The following is an 18,521-nucleotide window of genomic DNA, read 5'->3' as shown; positions in this document are numbered from 1 at the left end:
TGCCACCTTTAATAGATGCTTGAGAAAGGCCATAGGGCAGTTTTCCTATCCACAGGCGGAGGCACTTACATGACGGAGAGAGATCCAAGCAAAATGATGATACCTGCAAGGGCAGCAAAAGCAACGCTCTACATAACTTTCACCTTGCCAAGAAAACAAAACAAAAAAGAGACACCCTTCTAATGACCAAAGGAAGAAGCTTTTTTTTTCAGACTCAGATAGAAGGCGTAAGTAAAGAGGGGCCAAAGTTACTCAGTTCAGCGCCCTGAACGTGTTTGCCATTCCACGCTTTAATTTATCTCTGCGGTCAAGAGAACTGGATCGTTACACTCCCACGAACACCTCCCATTCAATTCCGTGGGGATTGTGCAGGGAATTTCCAGGTGAACATTTCTATTTAAACAAGCAAAGGAGGCAGCGGGAGGGAGCAGAGAGCAGGCAACGGTAAAGACACTCATCACTTCGTACAGAGGTTACCGAGACAGTGGAAACTCCCCAACGCTGCCGGAAAGGTTTGCTTTTAACAACTGGAAACCGAATACGCGGCCTTGGGTATCGTCAAAAGAACATGTACTCACTCATGACTGATATCCTCTGTTCTTAAAGTCCCAGGCAGGTTTTAAGCTAAGGTATCTTGTCCAAGATTTCTCAGAGGTATACATGTCCTAGCCAGAGGAAGAAAGAAAAAGCAAAAACAGAAAGGAATAATTAGTTTCAGAATGTATCATGCCATTAAACGTGGTACATTTAACAACAAATGCAACGCTCACTGCAAACCGCAAAAGACCAACTTGGGAAAAGAAAAACTACATTCTTAAGCAGGCATCATTCCCAAAGGGGTAAAATTTATTAATCAGTCCTGATGTGCAGTACACAACATCTTTTTCTCCCAGCATTACAGATATGGGGATGACACATCAGCAGTAAATGTAAAGCTAAGTACAAATATAGCAAATCCATAGTTTCCCCAAGGTGCATTGGATTTAAATCACAATTTTAATCACCAGTCAGTAAGACTTGATTTAAATCATGGTTTCCTACTCACTATCCATGTGCTAGTATGACCTTAATATTTACAACTGGATGAAGGTTTCATTTTTAGAATAATAACTTTTTGGATTAGCTTTACAATTATATCAAAATTCCTGATTTGGTGATATTAGCAGAAATACATAGACAGGCAATTATGAAATTATGAAACTAGCAATAATGCCCCTTGAAAGAGAAAATACAACGAGATCTAGAAAATCACAGTTTGCAAAGCTGCATCCCGGCTTTGCAAAGGGGGGGGGAGGAGCTAGCTGCTGCTTTCACAACACCATCCCCTCCTCTTTGGAAAGTGCCTACACAAAGGCAGAAGTATTCCCTCCAGCAGCAGTCTTTGTAAGGGCTGCTGGGAAATGTAGTCCCTTCCCTTCTGCTAGGAGCTGGAATCTGGGCCTTCCCGGATGGCACTGAACTACACTTTCCAGCAGCCTTTGCCTTTTCTGGTTTGTCGACGGGAACACGCTGTTGAATTATATAGTATGATAAACTATCTCCAGTTTCATTTGTGCCATCAGGCCTTGCATTTCTTTGCTGCAGCAGCCTGCTGCAATTTTAGATTTTCTCCTCCAGAATAATATGATAAACCTCAGGCCATACAAAGAAATATCCCAAGACTTGTGAAGCATTCTATTCAAGAGGTTTCACTTTTATCTTTACTGCTTGCCCCTCCCTTCTCACATGTAGCTCCTTGTGCAGATTTATTCCACTCCAAACAATCTTGTATTCATGTAACTTCTCGAAACTTAGCATTTAAGAGGTAAGGGTGGATTCTGTGCACAGAGATTTGCAAAGGAAGAATGGGATTTAAATTTGTTTTTTTGGTCATATCCAAGTGTTTATTTTACAACATTTTTACTGGGAAGGACACGCAGGATATCTCTGCAGACACAAATTTAGTTTTGAGAACTGCAAGACCGAGCATCTGTGACAACATTTTCTAGGTGGAAAAACTGCCCAAAATAATCTTACAGAAACCTCTGGAACAGCTTGACATTGTGAATGGATTAATGGAACTGATTTAACCAAAACATAATTAAATATTGCACGAATAAACAGTCTCATGCTACATAATTAAAAACTAATCCTTAATTCATAATCAATTACCTCTGCACTATAATGTGACTTAGACAGAAAACTATAAACTATCTTTAAATACATTTTTCCCAAAAAAACATTTTATTTTTTAAAATCCAATTAAAATTTTAAACATCCGATTTAAATGTTTTTTAAAAACCGATTTTTACCCACCCTGGTTTTCCCACATTGCTCCAGGGCAGGAGTCGGCAACCTTTAACACCCAAAGAGCCATTTGGACCCGTTTTCCATGGAAACGAAAATACTTGGAGCCACAAATCCTTTTTGACATTTAAAATGAAGATAACACTGTACATATTGTTTTTTTTACCTTTACACTAGGGGTCTTCAAACTATGGCCCCCCAGATGTTCATGAACTACAATTCCCATCAGCCCTGCCACTTGGCCATGCTGGCAGGGGCTGATGGGAATTGTAGTCCATGAACATCTGGAGGGCCATAGTTTGAAGACCCCTGCTTTACACTTTGTATAAACAATTATAGTGTGTTATGAAATCCATGAAGTGCTACATCACTGTCATCAGCCAACCAGGCAGCTGGGGCAGGAAAGCCGGAAGTGGCTTGGAATAGCTGTCTCGGGCTGTGCCTCTCTAGGAACGGGGACTCTTTCCCATTAACCCTTAGGGTGACACTCCGAGGGAGGCTGAGAGGACCCAAGCCACGTGAAGCCGCAGTATAAGAACGAAAGGGCCGCATGCGGCTCCGGAGCCGCGGGTTGCAGACCCCTGCTCCAGGGCCATAGGCCAAAGAGGAAACTGACTTCCCCCCTTCCCGGAATATTGTACGTGTGTAAAGCACCGTCAAATCACCCAAGGAGGATGCTTCAGTGCTCTGATGGAAACCTGCTGGTGGTCCCTGGCCCCAAGGACCTGGGTTTTTTCGATCCTAACTTGAGTCTGGTGGAACTCTTGGTCAGCTGACACCTGCGGGACCTCACCAAGGGCCTGCAAGACAGATGTTCCACCAGGACTTTGGTTGAAGCCACCCACGGTCCCTGAGGGCCAGCGTGGTGTAGTGCATTCTAATCTGGAGAACCAGGTTTGATTCCCCGCTCTGCCACTTGAGCTGTGGAGGCTTATCTGATCAACCAGATTAGCTTGTGCACTCCCAACACATGCCAGCTGGGTGACCTTGGGCTAGTCACAGCTCTTCGGAGCTCTCTCAGCCCCACCTACCTCACAGGGTGTTTGTTGTGGGGGGCGGGGAGGGAAAGTAGATTGTAAGTCACTTTGGGTTTCCTTACAGGAGAGAAAGGGGGGATATAAATTCAAACTCTTCTTCTTCTTCCATCTCGCTGGCCTCTCAATAACAACCACAGTTAGCATTTATTATGTACTGATCACTGATAACCATCTCTTCCGGCTTTTGTCCTGGTAAATTTATATGGTTGCTCATCGCCATAAGAACCTAAGAAAGAGCCTGTTGGATCAGACCAGAGTCCATCTAGTCCAGCACTCTGCTACTCGCAGTGGCCCACCAGGTACCTTTGGGAGCTCACATGCAGGATGTGAAAGCAATGGCCTTCTGCTGCTGCTGCCGCCGAGCACCTGGTCTGCTAAGGCATTTGCAACCTCAGATCAAGGAGGATCAAGATTGGTAGCCAAAGATCGACTTCTCCTCCATAAAGCTATCCAGGTTAGTGGCCATCACCACCACAAGGGTTTTGTGGTTTTAGCTATAGCTATATTCTGTTTTCGTATACTTCTGATTTAACTCCTGTTAGCTGCCCTGAGCCCAACCTAGTTGGGAAAGGGCGGGATATAAATCCGATTTTAAAAAATAATGAAAAATCACAAGTGACTTATGCCAGGTAAAGGAGGAGTGGAGCTGGTTTGCCATTGCTGTTCTCTGCACAGTCTTCCTTGGAGGTATCCCATAAAAGAACCAAGCCTGCCTACAGCTACCCCAGCAAGGGGCTTTTAAGGCAAGTAAGAAGCAGAGGTGGTTTGCCATTTTCTCTACACAGCCTTCACTGGTGGTCTCCTGTCCAAGTACTGACTCTGTGGAGCTTCCAAGATCTGAAGAGATCGTGCTATACCATGCTGCCTTCCCTTCCTCCTGGGTTACTACCCTATTTTCCCGAAAATAAGACAGTGTCTTATATTAATTTTTGCTCCCAAAGGTGTGCTATGTCTTATTTTCAGGGGATGTCTTATTTTTCCGCTCCACAGCTGCATGCTCTGGTCGACCGGCATGCTTCCAAACAAAAACTTTGCTACGTCTTACTTTCGGGGGGTGCTTTATATTTAGCACTTCAGCAAAACCTCTACGACGTCTTATTTTCCGGGGATGTCTTACTTTCGGGGAAACAGGGTATACACACCCCTTTCCCCCTGATTTTTCAATATTACTTTTTCCTTTTCAAAACGAAGTTTTTAGTTCTGAAAGAAGAAGAGGAGTTTGGATTTATATGCCACCTTTCTCTCCTGTAAGGAGACTCAAGGTGGCTTACAAGCTCCTTTCCCTTCCTCTCCCCACAACAGACGTCTTGTGAGGTAGGTGGGGCTGAGAGAGTTCTGAGAGTAACTAGCCCAAGATCACCCAGCAGGAATGTAGGAGTGCGGAAACACATCTGGCTCATGAGACAAGCCTCTGCCACTCAGGTGGAGGAGTGGGAATTCAAACCCGGTTCTCCAGATTAGAGTGCACCTGCTCTTAACTACGCCACGCTGCCTGAAACAGATAAAGATGACTTGAAGGCAGGATTCTACTCCAACTGCTGAGAAGGAAGGCGGGCCCAAAGTTAACTCCCCTCTTTATTCACCAAAAACGAAACTGCTTAATGCATCTTGATTTAAAAAAAATAAACCTCTTTACGAGTATCAGTTCTTAAATCGTTGAGCAGCTAAGCAGCCTTCCTCAAGATCCTCTCTGTAGGGGAGTAATCCCTGCTCAAATCTCTCCTCTCTAGCAAAATTTTGGAGGGCCCCCCTCCATCATTCTCTTTTAGCCGGCCTAGCCAAGCAGCATTGGGAACACGTTAATAATAAAAATTAAATGCCTTAGAGCCCCTTTGGGGGAGGAATCCACTGGTGGGAGTGGCACGTGGCAGGGCCGGCAGATTCGCCCTCCCCGTGGCACTTACCCCAGCAGAGGGTGTTTCCATCACCACACACACACCCCTGTGCTGGGATGCGGTCAGTGGTGGGATCCAAAAATTTTAGTAACAGGTTCCCATGGTGGTGGGATTCAAACAGTGGCGTAGCGCCAATGGGGCTGGGCGTGGCATGACGGGGGCGTGGCGGGGCATTCCGGGGGCGGGGCATTAATAATTTCTCTGTTACTGTAAAAAACTAGTTCCTAATTTCCAGCTGGTATCTTTCGGTCCACAATTTAAACTCATTATAGCAAGTCCTATCATCTGCTGCCAACAGAAACAACTAAAGAGTCCCCTGGACCCAACAGTAGTTAAAGGGTCCTTCCTCTTACTAGCCGGCAAGCTTCGGGCTACGAGAAAGAAGAAGAGAGCGGGAGGCGGGGGCGTGGAGACAGAAAAGCGGACCCAATTAGTAACCCCCTCTCGGCACCCACAAATAATTAGTAACCCACTCTCGGGAACTGGTGAGAACCTGCTGGATCCCACATCTGGATTCAGTACTGGATGTGGAGTCAGCGTCTCAGCGCCCCTAATGCCACCGGTGGCATAGTGAGGACGGGCCACGCACATGGCCGGGAGAGGAGCCAACTTCAGTCAGCTCCCTCCCAGTCATTTGTGGCATTACACCAGCGGCCACGAATCCAGACTTGAGGCTTCTTGGCAGTAGAGAGACTTTTTCACTCTTCAAGTCTCCCCACACCGCCAGGAGGCCTCTTGGGGGGTGGGGGAAGCTGGGGGCAGCCACAGCATCGCAGCAGAGCGCCCACTCTTGTATGGGGCTGCTCAAATCGCAACCAACTTAGGGCGAGTCCTCATAGGCTTTTCAAGGCAAGAGGGGATGAGAGGTTGTTTGCCATTGCCTGCCTCGGCACGGTCTTTCTCGGTGGGCTCCCATCCAAGTACAGTCATCCCTTCCACATCACAACTTTCCCTATCACAGTTTTGATATATCGCAGGCTACCATAAGAAATTAAATGGGAATTCGGAGGGGAGTTTCACAGAAGCCGCAGACAGCGCGCAAAGGCCAGTAGACGACGCAGGAAAAGTTTTAAAACTCAGGAATGCATGAAATATATGTATACTGTTGCATAATGTCAACTTACTTTATCTTTTAATACCATCAACATACGCAATTTCTTTTTTAAAGTTAAAATAACATACAAAGAAAAAATTCAGACTTGTTCTCTGGGATAAAGGGGCCCCCCAAAAAATTGTTGAAGCAGCGGATTTACTCGGAGTAGACCACCTTGCAGGACGCAATGTAGACAAGAACTGACAGACACAGTCACCAGTGCAGTTCTATTTATTGCTATCTACTGACAAAGTGCTTCACCAGACCACAGTTGTTTTCAGGCACAACATCACACTGCTGTCTGTGCTAACTATATACAAAAGTGGTACCAATCAGGTGCCCTCGCCTTATCAGGTTTGCACACGGTACGAGCTGTGCACTCAGTACTAATCTGCACACGGCACCTGTTAGAAGGAGGGTCCAGCTGTCATTTTAGATTTTGCTCATCTAAACAGTCACACGTGTTCTGACAAAAATTTCACATGGATTTCCAGATCGCTGGGGGCACTGTATGACCCAATGCCGGGTGTGTGTGTGTGTGTGTGTGTGGAGACTGTGGCAGCTTCACACTGGCACAATCACCCCTCCACCAGGACAAGTGCCTTAGGGAGGGCGAATTTGCCAGTACGGCTGCAGATTTGTGTCCCCCCCCCTCACCCTTTGGATGGGGCTCTGGGAGTTCCTTGATCGAGCCAATCCATCTCATATTGGGTTAGAGAGCCAGTGTGCTACAGCGGCTAAGAGTGGTGGACTGTAATCTGGAGAACCAGGTTTGATTCCCCGCTCCTCCACATGAAGATTGCCGGGTGACCTTGAGCCAGTCACAGTTCTCTCAGAACTCTCTCGGCCCCATCTACCTCACCAAGTGCCTGTTGTGGGGAGAGGAAAGGAAAGGAGTTTGTAAGCTGCCCTGAGACTCCTTACAGTTGAGAAAAGCACGGTATAAATCCAAAATAAAAGCGAAGTACAAATCCAAACTCTTCTCTTCCTCCTCTTTTCCTCCTGCCTTCAGCTTTTCCCAGCGTTATTCTCTTTTTCAGTTTCTCTTGTCTTCTCATAATGTGACCAAAGTACAGTAGCTTCAGTTTAGTTAGTTTAGCTTCAAGGGACAGTTCAGGCTTGGTTTTATCAGGAACCCACGCATTTGTCTTTTTGGAGGCCCGTGGAATCGGTAAAACACTCCTCCGAACGAATCAATTTCCTTTGTGTCAGATGGATTATTTGACAATAGCTGATTGGCGTAGCAATCTTTCATTGACTGGGGAGTGAGGATTTCTCTCCCTGCAATTCCTCATAGGCCACAAACGGCTGCTAAGGTCATTACAAAAATTACAGCCAGCCCTTCCCATTTTCTATGGTGGCTCTCAACAGCTAGCTTTCCAGTTAATTTTGCAACAAACCAATGTCTTCTTAGCCGAACGGGCAGCATAAAGCTCCTCCGTTAACAGCGAAAGGATTCCAGTGGCATCCATGCGTGCTCCATGCTCTGGCAGGAAGATAATTGATGCCTGTTGCAATGTTTGCGCTTGGGGCCGGGCAGTGTTGCCTGCATTTATGACTTCATGGTACAAAGATGCAGGAAAAGCCAGTAAGAGGAACGTAACCACAGAGGTGAAGATGTAATGCCTGTACGTCATCCCACAGTGTGTAAGCTGCAAAGAAAGGAGAGGTTCCAAACTCTCAAACACCACGTTCGCTCAGTAGTCTGGGTACAGAATTTATTTTTATTTATACTCTACCTTGCACCCCAACAGGGACTCAAGGTGGCTTACAACGTTCTCCGCTCTTCTATTTTATCCTAACAGCCCTGAAAGGTGGGCTGAGTGTTTCACTGCCCTAAGGTCACTTAGCGAGCTGAGTGGGAATTCGAACTCGGGTCTTCCAGGTCCTAATCTGACACTCTAGCCGCACAGGATTATAGAGGTGACTCTCAAACCCCTCCCCTTTTCCACAGCTGAGGCATTAAAAGCAGCCTGCTGTATGGGCTGTTGGACTGGTAGAAGAAGAAGAAGAAGAAGAAGAAGAAGAAGAAGAAGAAGAAGAAGAAGAAGAAGAAGAAGAAGAAGAAGAAGAAGAAGAAGAAGAAGAAGAAGAAGAAGGGAGGAGGAGTTTGGATTTATATCCCCCCTTTCTCTCCTGCAGGAGACTCAAAGGGGCTGACAATCTCCTTGCCCTTCCCCCCTCACAACAAACACCCTGTGAGGTAGGTGGGGCTGAGAGAGCTCCGAGAAGCTGTGACTAGCCCAAGGTCACCCAGCAGGCGTGTGTGGGAGTGCCCAGGCTAATCTGAATTCCCCAGATAAGCCTCCACAGCTCAGGCGGCAGAGCGGGGAATCAAACCCGGTTCCTCCAGATTAGAATGCACAAGCTCTTAACCTCCTGTGCCACTGCTGAAGATAGCTGGGCTGCCAAACCTAAACATCTAGCACTGAACAATATGCAATATGACAAAGTCTAAGTCCAGTACAGTGTCCCTCCTGTGCCAAAGGACAGCTCTTCGGAGGGTTACCAACACTGGCTGCGGTGGATACGTCAGCTTTCGCACCTGGAGCCAGTTCTGGCCGAACCAGGAAACCACCAGCCGAAATGAAGCCACGGGTCACACTCGCTGCCCGCCTCGAGGAACCAAAAAATTCCAGCGTGCTGCTCCAGACTCTTTCCATAAACTGTCGCTTCGCTCCCACTTTCCCGACCCTTGCCCTTTCTTGCTGGCATAACTTTTAATATTTACCACCAGAGGACAGAGTTATTTTTAGAACAATGCCCACCTTACCCAAAAGCAGAGGAACTTCATTCCCAAACTGGGCCTCTCTTATAGCCTTGCTGCCATCATAGATTTTCTTGGACAGATTGATGGAGGAGAAGTCAATTTATGGCGACCAATCTTGATCCTCCTTGATCTCAGATTGCAAATGCCTTACCAGACCAGGTGCTCGGGAGCAGCAGAGCAGCAGAGTCTTGTTTACGGCTCCCCTTTCCTCATTTTATCCTCACAGTAACCCCGTGAAAGCGGTTAGTCTGTGTGAAGGCAATTGGCCCAAGGTTACCCATCAAGCCTCCCGTGAAAGCAGGAGTGGGAATTCCATCTCAAAAGAATTCCCGGATTCTGCATGCTCTAGCCATAACTCAAGCATCACACTGACTATTTACCATTGTTCCTAGCAGCAGAGTACACTGAGTTATATACATAGTGCTCAAGAAGTCTTTTGTGAGCGAATTATTCTTGTTAAAATGTGGCCATTTTGGATTTGGGAGAGGGGAGATAATTTTTGAAAAAGGAAGCATGGCCGGTGGAAAAATCGCTTGCAAAAGAAACCCACATGGCAATCTATCCAGATTTATGGAGGAGAAGTCGATCTATGGCTGCCAATCTTGATCCTCCTTGATCTGAGATTGCAAATGCCTTAACAGTCCAGGGGCTCGGCAGCAGCAGCAGCAGCAGAAGGCCATTGCTTTCACCTCCTGCAGGTGAGCTCCCAAAGGCACCTGGTGGGCCACTGCGAGTAGCAGAGAGCTGGACTAGATGGACTCTGGTCTGATCCAGCTGGCTTGTTCTTACGTTCTTATGTTCTTATGACCCAAACCCGAACACGACATAGGAGCGCAAAGGTATACAGAGCCTGCTGCTTCTCTGTTAGCAGAATAAGCAGCACTTGAACCCGAGGCCAGGAATGTGCCATCACAAAAAAAGGGTCTGGAACACTTTGCAGTCCTGTAACCGCCCCAACCTGCGCCCCCCGCCCTTTTGAGCCATGAGCCACTCGCAAGGATTCAAGGCAGGCTTGATTTAAATCCAGGTTTAAATCACTAGCCGGCAAGACTGCGTGGAAATCATGGTTTTCTACATAAAGACTCATTCTTGCTGGCATAACTTTTAATATTTACCACCAGATGACAGAGTTATTTTTAGAACAATGCCCACCTTACCCAAAAGCAGAGGAACTTCATTCCCAAACTGGGCCTCTCTTATAGCCTTGCTGCCATCATAGATTTTCTCCTCCAAAAAGAGAATCATACGATAAACCTCAGCCTATATACACAAAGATCCCAAGACTTGTGGAGCTTTCTGCTCAAGAGGTTACGCTTTCCTTTTTACTGCTTGCCCCCTCCCTCCTCACACTTAGCTCCTGATGCAGATCTATTCAAACAATTTCTGTACATTGAACTTCCTGAAACTTGGCACTTAGGTAAGAGGCTGATTTTGTGGGCAGAGATTAGCAAAGGAACAATGAGATTAAGCTCTTTTCCCCAACTCCATATGTTTATTTTATAGCATTTTTACTGTGAAGCATGTTTTTTTATTTGTTTTTATTTATCATTAGATTTAGGAACCGCCCACCCCCAAAGGGCTCTGGGTGGTTATCTCTGCACAGTTTCCCAGTTTTGAGAACTGCAAATCCAAGCCTCTGTGAAATCTTCTAGATGGAAAAACAGCCCAAAATAATCTTACAGAAATCTCTGGACAAGCACGACATTGTGAGAGGATTAATGGAGTTTATTTACCAAAAAAATGAAACGCTGCATAAATATACAAACTCGTGCTGCATAATTAAAAATTAATCCTTATTTCATTATGAAGAACCTTCGATTACAATGTATCTGAAATAGAAAACTATCATTAGATTGTTTTTCCTTAGAAGACCTTTTATTTTTAAAAAAAATCTGAATTAAATTTAAAAATATGATTTTTGTTTTTTAAATCATTGATTTTTATCCACCCTGCAAGGACGGCGTGCCCCAGTTATGAACTGCAGCCTCTTCACTTGGGAATCGCTAACATATGCACAAGAAAAGACACTTTTTTATACAGCAAGAGAGGACCAAATAAGACCTGCAGAACTCCCAGCAACTGTGCTAACTTAACTTGCTAATGCCGCATGCTATCTCCCCAACGCCACAAAGCTTAAGATAAAAAAGAAAGTAATTATCCAACACCCTTCAAATGCGTCTGAGCATAATATTTGCAGCTCTAAACCAAATCCTAGAGAGAAAGCAGGACAGCTACCAGATTTCACACTGAACGGCTGCCGGTTAATCGGCGACAAAGCCCGTCAAGGAGGCAGGCAGCCGAGTTCGAAATAGGGGAAATTCAAAGGGAAGGAAGGAAGAGTAGTTTACGCCGAGGATGGCCAACCAGAGGCGGGATCCAGCAGGTTTTCACAGGTTCCCGAGAGTAGGTTACTAATTATTTGTGTGTGCCGAGAGGGGGTTACTAATTGGTGATTTTGCCACATGATTTTTGCCTTAGTTATGCCCCTCCTCTCAGCAGTAGCGCGCAGAACGAAGCAGTCTAGCAGGAGGTGCACCAGCGTGCGTGGCAGCCTGCGCCTGCGTGTATTGGTTTCCTGCCCAAGGACCGGCACAGCAACTGCGTCCTTGCCACAGCCCCGCCCAGGAATGCCCGGCAACGCCCCTGTCGTGCCCTGCCCAGTCCCATTGGCGCTACACCGCAGTTTGAATCCCACCACCATGAGAATCTGTTACTAAAATTTTTGGATCCCACCACTGTGGCCAACTGGGAATCGGCAAAGCAAATGACATCGGCCCCATGTCATCCCACCACATTTTAGCAAAGATGGGGAGAGATTTTCCTGAGCAGCTCATAAAAAGTATCCTCAAGAGATATTCCCAGTGGTGAGATCCAAAAATTTTAGTAACAGGTTCCCATGGTGGTGGGATTCAAACTGTGGCATAGCGCCAATGAGGCTGGGCGGGGCACGACGGGGAAGTGGCTGTGGGAAGGACGCAGCCGCTGCGCCGGTCCTTGGGAGGGAAACGAATGCACACAGGCGCAGGCTGCCACGCACGCCGGTGCACCTCCTGCTAGACTGCTTCAAGTTCTGGGCGCTACTGCTGAGAGGAGGGCGTAACTAAGGCAAAAATCACGTGGCAAAATCACCCATTAGTAACCCCCTCTCGGCACACACAAATAATTAGAAACCTACTCTCGGGAACCTGTGAGAACCTGCTGGATCCCACCTCTGGATATTCCGTATTTTAATGCAGCATCTACCTGTTTGAATTTAGGCTGCAAGAGTCAGAGCCACACAGGGGAGGAATCCACCACCATAACAAAGCAGGTACATCTATACCTGGCACAACGGGTGGTATAAAAACCAGGAGGCAGACATAGGCCCCTTCCACAGATGCAGAATAACGCACTTTCAATTTCACTTTCAATCCACTTTGCAGCTGTACGGAATAGCAAAATCCGCTTGCAAACAATTGGGACATTGCGTTATTCCGCATGTGCGGGAGGGGCCACGCATTCCTGAGTTGGGAAACCACAACAGTCACAATTCTGATCACATCCGAGGTAGCTTCCTGCCACGCACATCGTGTGGACTTGCTTTTTGTAAAACCCGTCAGAAAATGCCAGCTAGTTTCAAACGTTGCAGCCAGGAAACGGGAATCATGTTGCTTTTATGCTGAAACGCCTCCGGCGGCTACCTCTTTGTTGCAAACGCAAGATAAAGCATTGGTTGTTATTGGCAGGGGCTGAGATACCTGAACGCCTGCTTCCTTCTGCACTAGCCAATCTGCTTCTTAAGTTTTTCCTAAACCCTGTCTCTCCTCCACTCCCTTTAGAGGAGAAGTAGGTGATGAAAGTAGGTAAGGCTTTCTCAAGGGTGATGCCTTGCCTCTGGAATGGTCTCCCACTTGAAGCTCACCTAGCACCTACCTCTACCTCCCAGGCCTCCAACTGAAGGGCTAGCCCATCCTTTAGCTCTTACCTGGCCTAAGGGTTGTTTTATGAGGACTATTTTACTGTTAGCAGAGTAATTAAGAGTCCCATCCAAAGGGGGAGGTGAAAAATCTGGAGGGAGCGGTGCAACCTTGCAGCAATGTGTTTGCTCTCCCTGGGCACCTGCAGCAACCGTCTACCCCTTGGTCACGCCGCACCAAAACCCCGGAAGACTGGACTAATCTCTCTCTCTAATGACCGCCTCATTTGAATTGTCATTGTTATAGAAACTGCAATTTCATCAGTTTTCTCCCACCTTCAGGCATTCCCAAGCTTGGCCCATCAAGCTAATGCCTCCACCATTAGACTAGCAACTCAGCACATTAAGGTTGATGTCTGTCTCTTGTCTTACCCCAGGAAGGCAGGACTCCTCTTTGTCCAAAGAGATTAAGGGCCACTTTGCATAACCCTGAGGATCCCTTTCTCCCTATAAGAAGCCCCTTCTCCCAGTAGTCAGTGTTCAATATCCCTGGACACCTTTCTGTCTATTGATATTGTTCCACAATGCGTTATTCTTTCTTCTACCAAAGCTAACCACGGGCCGCTCAGTTCTGTTCAGCAGACCATTTCTCTCCAAGAACAAGGTGACTATAACCCTTACTTCCCAAAATTCCCTTCATCGATTCCAAACCTATCCACTCAACAGTGCTTATATCCTAGCTCTGTGTGTATGTTCTGCTGCTTTGAGTATTGAGTGCTCATGTACTCCAATTATCCCTAAATAAAAATGTTAAAACTTATTTGCTTTCCTGTGGATTTTCTTGCAAAAGCTGACCTTGGTATACATGTGCAACAAAGACTCCGAACTTGCCTGACCTCTTGCTAAGCCAAGAGTTTGCTCTCACTAATTCCCCACTCTAAAAGGAATAGACTCCCATCATTTTGGGTAACAATATTAAGGGGAAAGAATTTACAGTAAGAGTTGTGCAATGGTGGAATCAAATACCTAGGGAGGTGGCAGTCTTTAAGCATCAGCTGGACAAATACATGCCTGGGATACATTCCATACCCCAAACTTCAGGAGGTACCAAAATGGGCGCGGGGCTTCTAATAGTTGTTACTGCTGACCCTCTCCCAGTCAGCATCATCAGTGTTGCCACTGCCCACCAGACTCTGTCCCAGGTGGACCCCAGCATCTGAACAATAAACATCACTCACCTAAACTGACCGATTTAGTTAACTCTCAGGTGTTGTTATTCGATATAATGGGGAGGTTAGTGCTAGGTAGGTTAGTTAGATTGTACGGGTTTCCTCCCATTATGATGTTAGTGACTTTAGGTAGTGAGTTGTATTGCCTGTAGTTTTTTGTAGAGCTAGCATTGGGTATAGATTGATTTTGTGTTAGGCTTAGTTTAGTGATTTGATGTTGTATTTCTAGGTTAGTCACTAGGCTAGGTTTATTGTATTGACGCTGTTGCAAATGGTTTAGAGGGTTTCAGTCTTGGGTCTTTACATTTTTTGTAGTTCTGGGGACAGAAGGGGGAGTCGCCATCCGTTGTTTATTCGTGTTGCTTATTTGTGATGCTATGATTAATGATGTTTTTTTGCAGTTTATGATTGTTGCTGTTCACTGCCCTGAGTCCTACAGGGGAGGGTGGGATACAGATAAAAAATAAAATAAAAACAAATAAGTAAATATTCTAGGCCGATTCTGCATTGAGCAGGGGTTGGACTAGATGGCCTCTATAGCCCCTTCCAACTTCACAGCTCCATGACTTCCAATCCTTTAGTCTCCCGACTAGACAATAAAACAAGTACCAAGATCAGAGAAGCTGGCCTTCCGTGCGTTAGGATGCCTTCCTAATGGAGGAGGGGAGAAGTAGCATTTGGAGTATAATGATCATTAGAAAATGGAAATTCATCAGTCAATTAAGTGAGCGATTTTTTAAAAAGTGTTTCAGCTCCGGCCACTTGGTCTGACCAAAGGTGAGATACTTTAATGATTTACTCAATTATAACAGGGATCTTTTGACTTCGCCCATGGACGACTTCCTTCCAACACAACTTTCACTGCCGTGTCAAGAGCTATTATTACAAAGATGGAGTCAGAGCAAGGTTAATTGCAAAGCAACAGCCGGGTTAGACTGTTGTAGCAAACTCAAACAGAAGTCCAATGGCCCGCTTTCAAGATTTGCATCGTTTATTCAATATAAACGTCCGTGAGTTTTTGGTCCTTCGTATATGTGAAGTGGAGATGGTTTGGGGAATTCTTACAAGAAAGATTACAGAAGGCGGGGCGAAGGAGGAGAGACACAGAGCAGTTTGGCACGAATCCCATCAAAGGCACTTGAAAGATTTATGATGTGATTTGCACCAAACCTCTCTCTGCTTGACTCCTCCTCTCTCTCCACCCTGCGATTTTCCCAATAAAAATGTGGAATGTGATTTCTTCTTCATAGCATCTGAAGAAGTGAGCTCTGACTCACAAAAAGCTCACACTGAAATGAATAAACTGTTACGTCTTTAAGGTGCCACTGGATTTGTCAAAGAAAGGAACTGGAATGAATTCTTGGACAACCGCAAACCTATAACAGACTATGTAGATGGAGCTGAGAGAGTCCGGAGAGAACTGTGACTAGCCTCAGGTCACCCAGAAGGCTTCATGTGGATGAACGGGAAGAAGAGGAGTTTGGATTTATACCCCGCTTTTCTCAACCGTAAGGAGCTCAAAGTGGCTTACAAACTCCTCCTCTTCCCCTCCCTACAGCAGAACACCTTGTGAGGTAGGCGGGGCTGAGAAAGTTCTGAGAGAACTGTGACTGGCCCAACGTCACTCTGCAGCCTTCATGTGGAGGAGTGGGGAAGACAAACCTGGTTCTCCAGATTAGAGTCTGCTGCTCATGGGGAAGAAGAAGAGTTTGGATTTGTACCCTGCTTTTCTCTGCCAGTGTGGTGTAGCGGTTTAAAGCAGGTGCACTCCAGTCTGGGGAACTGGGTTTGATTCCCAGCTCTGACACTTGAGCTGTGGAGGCTTATCTGGAAAATCAGATTAGCTTGTGCGCTTCAACACATGCCAGGTGGGCACCTTGGGCTAGTCACAGTTCTTTGGAGCTCTCTCAGCCCCACCCACCTCACAGGTTATGAGGGGGGAAGGGAAAGGAGATCGTAAGCCCCTTTGAGCCTCCTTACAGGAGAGAAAGGGGGGATATAAATCCAAACTCTTCTTCTTCCTGTAAGGAGACTTAAGGCAGCTTACAAACTCCTTTCCCTTCCTCTCCCACAACAGACACCTTGTGAGCTAGGTAGAGTTTTGAGAGAACTGTGACTAGCCCAAGATCACCCAGCAGGCTTCATGTGTAGGAGCAGGGGAATCAAACCCAGTTCTCCACCACTCCTAACCATTACACCGCTCTGGCTCTCGAGGTGGCTTTGAAGTCTTTTATAATAAGATTTAGTAGAGAAAAGGATGATGTTTATCAGTAATGCCTATAAAAATACAACTTTAAACAGGTTGATAAAAACCAAGAGGTGTATTTTTCAGAATACTCAATGAAGATGAAATTGGGAGTCTTTATTTATTTATTTATTGATTGATTGATTGATTGATTGATTGATTGTATTTGTATACCGCCCTCCCCGAAGGCTCAGGGCGGTTTCCAACAAAATAAAAATTTAAAACATCATATATATAAGTTAATTAAAATACATAAAATACATAGAATATTAAACTAGAGATGGCTTCAGCTATTATGGTTAATGCACTTATTCTTAGCTTATATTTTCTGTACCTACTTGTACTGTTACACTGCTTTATATTCTAATCTGGAGAACCGGGTTTGATTCCCCACTCTGCCGCACCTACCTCACAAGGTGTCTGTTGAGGGGAGAGGAAGGGAAAGGAGCTTGTAAGCCACCTTGAGTCTCCTTACAGGAGAGAAAGGTGCAGTATAAATCCCAACACTTCTTCTTCTTGACTTGATTTTAATTGACTTCCACCAGCCTTTCAGTCCAGGAATACTTCCCAACCACAGACTTACGGCATGGAAATTCATAAGCCTATTTGCTCCACAGTGCTATTCAGGAAGCAGGAGGGTTTTTGAACTTCCCTCCTTCCCGCACCGCCCAATACCCCTCTGGAGGAGGGGGCCCCTTTGCAGAGCCGTCCCCAGGCACCACGGTGTCCCCCCGTCCCCCCAATCTGCACTTTGCTACTAGTGTTATACACTGTCCTCATGCCAAGTATACATTCGATTTGGGTTTTAACATGACTTGTTTTCCATTTTACCCATTTGGCCCTGTGCTATAAAAGGTATAATGTATTTCGTATTTCTCCCCTTTTCTCTCAAGTTTTCGGTTTCCTCGCCTGTTTTGCAGGCTGGGCTTTGTTTCCCTTCAGTGCAGTGGTGAACTTAAAGACCTTCCTAATAACCAGTGGAAACCAAATGTGTGCTTAAGAACACGCTTCAGAATTGTTTGCAATGCTCCAAGTTTCCATGGCACCCAGAGGTCCTCCAGAGAAAGGGAACACGGGGAGCGTTCTTCCTGAAGTTTGAAAAGAATAAACACTCAAGCACATAAGGAGACCCTCAAGATGCTTTATGTTGCAAAGTCTGAAATTCTGAAGCCAGCCCCACCAGAGGGCTAGACCAGAGAATTAGAATAGCAAACCCTTACTTTTGCTCTGGAAATGTGTTTATTATTGGATGCGCATGTCTGCCGGATCGCCTCTCCTGCCGACATAGCTCCATTCATTTCAGCAAAGCCTCTAAAGGGGCCCACCCATTTGTGGGATCCAATAGCTATATTCCCTCTCTGTTATCAGATCACTTTATTTCAGCATGGCATACTTTGATCTTTAGAAAGGTTGAAGCTATTGGTTTCCCTTTGGAATCACTCCTTATGCTCACAAAGGCCTTCAGACTAGTTAAGAATAGGCTCTTGGATCTTGATTTTCATAATTTGACTCTTGCTGCCAAGACAACCTGTTCTCCAACTACATTATTAATCCCATATGCGAAAGGTGGAGATTATAGCGCAGTGAGCATCTTCGCTCTGCTGGATTTATCCCCCCCAGAGTCTTGGCTACTGCAAGATGTAACGTGCTGCCATCAGCTCTCCTGGAGGGAAGATTTAAGAATATGGAACGTGCTAAAAGAGTTTGTTCATGTGATATGACTACGGTTGAAACACTTGACCATTCTCTGTTTCTATGCCCTAAATACAATAAGATACGTATGAAATACATGAATTCCATTTTTTCTTTGCAACGCTCTCACAGTGCTTGCATCACCGAAAGTGTTATAAGATACCCAGTCTCCTGAACAGCTCTGATGTGCTCTTTTGTGAAACTGTTGCGAATTTTATACTGGAAATTAGTAATTTTAACTGCATTTCTTAACCTTGTTTTGTTTTAACATTTTGTCCTGTTTTGTATGCCAATAAAGGCTTTTGTGTGTGTGGGCCCGCCCATTTGCAACAACTTGTTCCCGGAGATAGTTTCCAAGGATTGCCAAGTCGGTCTGCTG

At 45.8% G+C, this 18,521-nt stretch overlaps 1 long non-coding RNA gene across 1 annotated transcript in view; it reads right to left on the bottom strand.

Moving 5' to 3' along the window:
• LOC125434333 overlaps positions 1-18,521 on the bottom strand; it is a 116,102-nt gene that overhangs the window by 87,259 nt on the left and 10,322 nt on the right. Inside the window, exon 2 of the long non-coding RNA XR_007244768.1 lies at positions 579-665. This is a non-coding gene — a long non-coding RNA (uncharacterized LOC125434333). The remainder of the gene's footprint in view (positions 1-578; positions 666-18,521) is intronic.

This window comes from Sphaerodactylus townsendi, linkage group LG06, assembly GCF_021028975.2.
Source record: "Sphaerodactylus townsendi isolate TG3544 linkage group LG06, MPM_Stown_v2.3, whole genome shotgun sequence".
Lineage (NCBI taxonomy): Eukaryota > Metazoa > Chordata > Lepidosauria > Squamata > Sphaerodactylidae > Sphaerodactylus > Sphaerodactylus townsendi.
Note: the sequence above shows the minus strand (reverse complement) of the source record. Positions and strands in the feature narration are given on the sequence as shown.